We start from the raw sequence: 9,231 nt of genomic DNA on the forward strand, positions 1-9,231 counted from the left end.
GATAATAATTATTTCAAATGTCTACTTCTTAAAGAGAAGGCCAATTTGTATAAGATTTGTCTATATATACATATATTATAATTTTCTGTTCTTTAATACTTTTTGGTTTCTTGTTTTTACTATCAATCGCACAACGTAGATTGTCCATCTATACTTGTACTAGTGGTGAAGGAGAGAATGGTGCAGAGTAGAAGTGGAGACAGTAATTGAAATACATCTGACGTTTAGATACAGGTGATCTTCAGTTGTATAGCAGAATTTAACAACCAAGATATATTCTGATGTCCAACTTGACTGTAGAAGAAATTCGAAAGCTTAACGCATTTTTCTTCGTGGTAGGAAAAACAAAAACAAAAAACGGGAGACTGTGGTGCTGAGTGATCAAGTAATATATATACATATATAGGTTAGATATTAAAAAAAAGAACATTACTAAAAAAACATAATTCCGTTGCAAAATTTAAGGGCTGAGCCCTGAACGGTTGCGGACGGTAACTTTTTTTTTCCTATTGCCTTGAAGGCTTGGTGAATGCATACGTAACAATGTGTGTGGAATACATTGTGGGACTTGTTACTGAAGTCAACAAGGGGCAAGTGACGATATGACTGTGTGATAGATGGAACATTTGTTCAAAGAAACCTAAGGTGCTGAAGTGCTGCTCGTACAAAAAATATATATGATAGAAGATAAAGAGGGGTTGTGCAAGAAGTGTTGAAAGGTATTGTTGTTCTATTGTTGATGTTTATTGTTGAAGAAGCTGGTAATACCACGTGCAGGTGGAAAGAGAGAGAGGGCAAGGGATACGGAATAAAAGAGAGAGAGAGAGATGAAAGGACATGTAGACAATGGACTAGCAGCTGATCACTGCCGCTCTGAACACACTCTTGAAGGCGTTTTAAGATGGGTTAGAATGTGCTTTAAGGAATGTCAGAAAGTGTAAGATAAGCTTACTATAGATAATGGCAGGAGGATGAATGTGAATTCGAGTAAGTGGTGTGTAAGTGTAATCTAGAGTGCGAATATGTAGCCGTGTGTGTGTGTGAGTGCGTGCAGGTTTGGCATGTGTATGAATGCATGACCAGTGTATAATATTGTACAATTATTAAATGATATTGACATTTTTTAAAAAAGAAGCAAAATAAATAGAAAGTAGCCCAGCTACTATGTCCAAATTTCCTGTTAATACTCCAGACATCTTACTCCTCATTTACTGGTTCGTGTTATACACAAGCCACCAATAATGATAATAATAACAACAATAATAAAGCCGCTAGATAATTGGAATCCTGTAATAGATCATATTGCTCGATCATATCATTTCCTTAAACAAGATACATTACATAGTGGAACGCTAGAGAATTCATCTTTCAATGTGAAGATATATGATTTTTTTAAGATACCATTTTTCATTTATGCAAGTAGGTAAAAGTTACAGCTGCTTGTTGTTCATTTTGTGTATTCCTGTAGATCTCGTCTTCCATTTAAATATTTTTGTGTTTTATATATGTTCACGTACACAGAATAGAACAAAAGAAAACAGAACACGAAAAACAATTACATGAAAGTCACTGCCATTTTCCGTCTGTGTGAATCTCTGTTCCGTTGTGAACGTTCTGTGGGACAAGTATATAGGGCGTAGTTCACTTAAAGGCTCGTGGACAAATTGCAAAAATGATGCCTGCAGCAGTATTAGTTCGTTTATTTGGAAGAGCTGATTGAACTCAAGTTGATACTTTCGCTTGAACCGAATGGAAAAGCGTTAAGACCAAGCGTGTTCATGCCTTTCCTATCACCCACAGCAACTGTATTTTCCCCCAGTTCCTTAAACTTTTTATCCTCTCGTAAACAGCATATGCCCGCAATGTTCATCAACGTATGCCGACAACTTTTGGGTTTCAGGAAATGTTTTCATTTCATCCTGAAGTGTCACATTCGATACTCGATGGAAGCACATAGTGTTTCGTATCCCACTTTGAACCATAGATTCAGTCCCGATTAGCCTTTCTCTGCATAAAATAAACTCAAAAAAATCTCCAACTCAAGTTCACGTCAATCCCAGTGCAAAAGTACCCTCATGCAAAATTCACGATGCAGGAATAATAAATAACAAAAACAAGTGCAAATAAATTAACTGAAAAATAAGATAGCCGAAACAAAAAATTCAGGGTGCATATTTAATGGAATAAATTTGAATTCATCCTAAAGTCACAATATGAACTGAACATAGAAGTATACGTAGTACATGAAACAAGGGAAGCAACGAAATGACTTGTGGGATTCAGAATCTACCTTTAGATTAGATTTTTCTTGAACAAAATATGGAATAATAATATTTTAACACATTTTTCTTATTAATAATAGCATTCAGTATTTTTAAATTGCAGGGTGCGGTTATGCATGACAAATACAAATAGAAAGAATTGCAGGAAATATGAAAATATGCAGATATAATATGTAAAAATAAATAAATGGACAATAGCCAATTCTGTAATTAATAATAATAATGTAATGAAAACGTGACACCTTAGCGATTTTCTTTATAGGACGTTTAGATTTACTTTCTTCAAGCAGAACGCTGAACCTCACACGACTGTTTAGTTTCATGAATATTTATGTAGGACGTTGTGCCTTTGACTACGAATTGACTAAGTTTCAACTTACTACCTAACTTCAACTCTCGTGTTCAATAGAGATTTCTTATTTGCAGGGAAATTTGAGGAATAGGCATTACTGAAATACATGCTAGCAGGAAGTAAGCTCCATCACCGATACCTAGGTGGTATACTGTCTACTTTAGTAATATGAATTCACGTGATGCATTCACCTTTAACAGCCCAACGTATATTTCGAAAACTCGGAACGGAATTAAACAAGAACTTCCCCCCTGTTCTTTGAATGAGCGATATCTCGGCAATACCCCCCCCCCCTCTCCCGCGCCATGCGACCGGGCCGTCACCAACCGAGCTAGTTTCAGAGGCGCTCGCTCCATCCAAACATCCGAATCAACCAAGAGAGAATATTGTCTCAGATACATCCTATTCCGTTTTCTTTTCATAAGCAACTCTCTCATCGGGGAAGATAGTTTAGCAACATGCTTAACTTGTGATTCTGCGAATCAATATTGGAACACGTGCACGAAACAATCGATCCACGTTCAAGAGCACAGCTTCATTTCTATTCTTTCCTCCGCATTTCAAATTATCCGTTGTGGGAGCAAAAGGTAATCCGGATAACCGAATATCGGAGTATTAAGACAGCTGGATATCCACACAATCAGAAATAGAGACTTCTGGTTTATACTGGAGCTGTATGTATAAATACCCAATACTCGGATTAGATCATGTATAGTTGAAACTGCAAATATCAGTTGGATCCAAAAGCAATCTAGAGTGGATACGTTTAATGGCTGCAATATTGTTTAATAGATACACAAGAAAGATTGTTTCTAGAAACTCAATATTAATATAAACGGAAAGCGGTGAAACGTATCGTTCTGAGAGACATCGACTTGAATACCGAGAGCGGCGAAAACTTTTACCAGAGCGTACCATCCAGTAAGCCAATAATACGTATCATCCTATGCATCCCACCGATTAAGCCCTTTCTAAAGACATCCCAGACAATTTCAGTATTTGACCTCCTCCATCACCACCACACTAAACACACCAATAGGAATGAGAGGAAAGTAACATGTGTGCACTTCTTTCTTCAACATTGAACTAGCTTCCAAAAAGAAAAAGGTAGGGAAGTCAGGTCAGACTGTGTAAGTAATGGCAATAGAAACGGTTGGCTTAAAGTTGTTCGTAATAGAGTGTAGATAATTTTATAATGTACCCGTACCAAAGTAGAGCGGTAAACGAAAAAAGGCACTGAAGTTATAAGTGACGGAAATGTGTCATAGATCCACCACCGCGTTTGAAACCCCAGCATGGAATCAGTGGCGCTAGTGTCGCTAGTTTAAGTCACGGGGAAGTCTGTAGTTCGTATATTATCCGAGGTTTCAGAAATCTTGGCGCTAGTATAATGCGGTAGATAATAGAACTAACTTAACATAATAGTTACAGCGTGAAATATACAGCCAGGAGTCTACTATAAGAAATCCCATTCCGATTAAAACAATCAATATGCAACGATAGGAAACGATCAGTTTAGAACTTTCTCTTGTGCCACCACTGATTCCCTTCCTTTCCAGTCTTAACCCGGCTAGGCCGTCCCGCCATTGGTTTATGGAGAATGAAGGTAACATGGTTGAAGTGCGTTTCCCACGTGTCAGAGCAGGTGGATGGAACAGCCAGTCAAACTAGCATATCCTTGAAATTTTGGCGCGCTCTTAGGGGCTCTGGAGCGGGAAAGTCGAACGTTGTTCCACATAAATCGAATCAAATCATGTTCCACAAATGTAAATCTTGAGTAACACTCGAAGAACTTTGCTGATGTCATGAAACAGTCCGAATCCTCTACTTCAATATGGCCAATCTTTGAGTTAAGATCTGTAACAGCGAATTTGTAAATAGTTCTTGCTGCCATTAACGCCGTCAACATTTACCCAACAATCTTGTTTCTTTAATTGGCCCACCACGGAGCCGACGATTTTAGGAAAACTTCATTCTACTTCAATCTCAATTCGATTCGATGATATCGCACGTTTTAACACATTTACTGCCATACTTTGCTCAGAATATGATAGCATAATCATATTTTTTAATAAGAGTCGGAATGTCCTGACCTGTACGAGTAATATATTATAAAGTTACATCCTGCAGCTCAAGAAAGCATGCCGAGCAGTGACACTTTTTCAAGAACAAGCACTACTATACTGCCCACGAACTGGTTCGTTTCATGAGTATCTCCACTCACAAACACTGAAAGTTAGGAGGGGGGTGAAGGATAGAGAATGGTAACTACCTCACTACGTGGCTGCTCATTGTCGAATTGAGAATGGTGGTTTGTGCGCAGAACACTTTGATTCGAACGTTTTCACGGCGCATCTTTCTTCTTCTTTTTTTAAACGTAGAAGTGGGTCTATGAAAGCTTTATTTCACAATCTACTATCCTTATGTTCACGGCGTAGTCCTCTGTAAGCTACCGTGAATGAATGAAGATGATTTTATGGCACGGACCTGAAATTTTAAATGCTTCTTCCCAAATCAGGAATGGCGTCAGATGAGAAGGGGTGATGGGGGCTCACACCCATCTGTACATACACAATCTGCTTTTGTTATTGAAGCGGCAATGCTTTCAATAGGAAATTAGGCTAAATCAATGAATAGAAACGGTTCGATTGGATTAATAATTCAAATCAGGAACAACATTATGGTCATTGCGTTCACATATTGTGTACCCCAGGTTTAAACTCTCAAAAATCTACTGCTGTTTCTTAACTTCAAAAAACAAATACAAATATTACAACAGCACAATATCATTGTTTCTATATTATATTGGATGCCCCAGCATTGCAACTTATTTTAAATATGTTACATGACTCCCAAATCTAATATAGATTGCTCTCTCCTATCGTTTCATCGGTTACGAAACAGGCTGAATCGTGTTTGAAATTCGAAGTGAAATATTAGAATGACCCATTCTCTATGATACTCCTTGCATCTGTTTCCGAAGCGCCGTCTCTCAATAAGCCGACTGCCCTAGTCTCCGCTCACCCGCTATATTGATCGAAAGAAGCTCTCCTTTGCCCGGCTCGTCACGGTAGGGGACCTAGTTCGCATCGATCTTCGGCCCAGTGAGCAGGCAAGGGTCCCGTACCGTGACGGGCCGGGTAAGCGAAACCGAGCAATGTGGGCGGTTGGGAAAGCGAGAGGGGAGTTAAGGGGGGCTGGGAAGGTTGAATCGCAAGGGGGGACCGGGGGGAGGAGTCCTGAGAGGGATATTGAGGGTACTATGTCACAACCAACCAACACGCTCCTCCAGTCTCTGTGGTCCCGCCCAGTTTCTTCCCGATCCCAGGGTTTCGCTCAGTCCACCTCGGGGATGAGGGAGGGTTGTGTTTTAGGGTGTCCAGGGAGGGGAGGGGGGGCGATATAACCTGGGTAAGCACAGGGAATCGTATGAATGAAACTCAGCCTAGTCAAAAGTCCATGAGACGAAAAATGTGGTTTGTATTTGAGTGGGTGGGAGGTGCGTGGTCGTGTGTGTGTGCGTGTGCATGTGTGGGAGTAAGAATGCGTGTATGTATTGTAGGCGTGCGTGACCAGTACGTTTTGCATGAGTACTAGCACATGTAGGTCGAATGTAGGAGAAAACTGTTTGAATCAGAGGAGTAAAATGTCGAATCTTAAAGGAAGGATATCAAGATTATGTAATATATATATATATATATATATATATATATATATATATATATATATATATATATATATATGGTTGTGGCAAGCAAAGGCATTGAAAGAAAGGGAATTTCCCCCCTCTTTTTTCAAAAAAACGGGAAAAAATACACAGCAGCCTGTAAGAGTGTGTACAGTAAAAAGTAATTTGGTAGTACCCATGACTTCATGACGGGGAAAGATCTAGAATTTATGATTTTTTAATTTAAATTATGTTTTTATTTCCTTTCCTTTTTGATACAATTGTTTTGTCATTTGAGTAACTCTGTGTGAGGTTATGAAAGAAAAACAAAACAAAAAGGTAATGGAACATGTTGGCAAAGTGTGTGTGCATTGGCAATCACCTGTTAGTTAATGTAAAAAAAAGTAAGATTCTAATAGTTTTCTTAGTTCGTATCTCTTTTGTTTCATATGAGTTGAATGAAAAACTATATTTGCAGATTAAAGAACGAAAAAACAATAATTTTGTAAGGACCTTCTTTTATATGTGCTTCTTATTAATTTTTTCTTACCTTTAGCATCGATAGTTCTACCCCTTTACCCTTTACCTTCCTTTGTGCCAGTCGAAGGTAAAAATGTAGACCTGCTAACAGTAAATGTAATAACACAAGAAATACATATATCGGAAGAAAAGAACGACAAATGACACATTCCTTGTGAAAAATTCGACAAAGCTTAATCAGTTTTATAACACAGCAAGGCTAACACGAGCACTGCAATGATTTAAGTTAGCCAAACTTTGTTCGCTAATTCAGTTATTTTTTTCTGTTAGCAAGCTATTCTGGGAAACATCCGAAGGAGTTTGAATATATTTTCGCAGGAAGGGTCGTCGGGTCAAAACATTTCTAAATATTATGTAACGTAACAAAATTGGTTGTCGCAATTCACTTGGCATACAGCCATGCGTACACACATACATAGTCATATACGTTGGTGCTATTAACACATCTTTTCGAAGGGTAAACGACTCAATAAGATTAAAAAAACTGCAGGATAGCTCGAAACAAGATAATAATCTTGTTTGTCCTGATTTCAAATATTATTTAACAGGATGTTTGTCAAATGAAATCATGTAGAGAGAGTAAACAATATTTCACGAAGTTAGATATCAAATGTTCACATGTACACTTTTCTATTGAACAGAATGCTGAACATCTTTCTTATAAGGTGAACATGGGTGACGAAATAATGGCCGTTCGTTTCGAGTATTCTATACAACTGAACTTGCCTTACATAATATTTATATACGAAAGAGGCCACATTGATGAAAAATTTAAAAAAAATATACACATATATGTGAATGAAATGTGTGCAGATTCATATAACCTCCTACATCTACAATATACATCCATTTTTATCGTTCTCCTTCATACATCATTCCTTAGCGATTATTTTATTGCTGCTTTTGTGTTCATTTTTCATGTCTCTCTATTCGAAAGGATGCTTTGGTTTGTTCATTATAATTCTATATATATTTAGTTCACAAATGTGTGTTGGTACTTTAGTTAACTTGCTTCTATATTTTTTTATATACCTTTACAAAAACCCAATGTTCCATAGCTATATGAAGACTTTCTGTGCCGTTTTAGAATTCTGTGGTCCTTCAATCAATTTCTCGGCAGTGTGTGGACTTCTGTTTGAATTGTGACATTTTTCTCTGTAATTTACTGACAAATAGTCTGCATTTCACATTATAAGCTCACTTAAATCTTCACTGCCCAATTGTTGTTTACAAAGGAAACAATGTTAATTAACAAAGCATTGGTAAGTAAAACTCATATTAATTATAAAAAAATAAATAAACAATCCAAAAACAACGGTTTGAATTACAATGTGTATGATTATGTCCAATGTTTTTTACCTTAACAAGACCCTACTTTCTTTTTCCAGTCTTCTTTTTACCTTACAAGTGAATGGAAATCTTGTTTCAGATTTCTGGAAGTTTGAGTTCATATTTATCCGAATCTACTCCACAGTTTTATATACCTATCTTGACTGAAGTTTCTTTACGAGAATCTAAAAGAAATAAGTGTATTTTAACGGCAGGGGTAGTACTGAGACGAGACTTAGTTTAGTCACGTCTCGTGAATAAGGAAATCTATCTCGTCTCGAGTTGCAAATGTCTATGGATCCTTGAAGAAAAGTTCTATTGACGTCATGTTTACGTGCCATCATAAGATATGAATAGAAAAGAATTAAACAGCAGAGAGAGATAGAGAGAGAGGAATAAAGGGACAGGGAGAGAAATAAATAAATGAGAGATAGGGAAGGCAAGAGAAGAGAAATCAAGAAACAGGAGACAGAGAGAGAGAGAGAGAAGTGAGAGGAAAAAATAATTGAGAGAGAGAGGAATAACGAAGGAAGTAAGAGACAGGGAGGGAGGGAAAGAGAAGCGAAAGACAGAGAGAAAAAGAAAGTAGATAGAGAGAGGAATAAAGAAGCAAGAGAAAAAGAGAAATAAAGAAGTGAGAGACAAAGATAGAAAAATAAAGAAGTGAGAGACAAAGATAGAAAAATAAAGAAAAGCGAGAATAAAAGAGAAGAGAAATAAAGAAGTGTACAAAGAGAAATAAATAAGTGTACAAAGAGAAATAAAGAGAAGAGAAGAAAAGCAAGAGAGAGAAGGAAAGGAAAGATGAATAAAGAAGCGAGAGAGAAGGCGAAATAAAGAAGTGAGAGACAAACATACAGAAATAAAGGACAGAGAGAGAATAAAAGAAAAGAGAAATGAAGTGTACAAACAAAGAGAAATAAAGAGAAGAGAAACAAGGGAGAGAAGGAAAGGAAAGTGGAATAAAGAAGCGAGAGAGAGAAAGAGAAATGAAGAAGTGAGAGACAAAGATAGAATATATAGAGAGAATAAAAGAGAAAAGAATTCAAGAGGTCTACAAA

The sequence above is a fragment of the Lepisma saccharinum genome, chromosome 4 (genome assembly GCF_977018435.1).
Source record: "Lepisma saccharinum chromosome 4, izLepSacc3.1, whole genome shotgun sequence".
NCBI lineage: Eukaryota > Metazoa > Arthropoda > Insecta > Zygentoma > Lepismatidae > Lepisma > Lepisma saccharinum.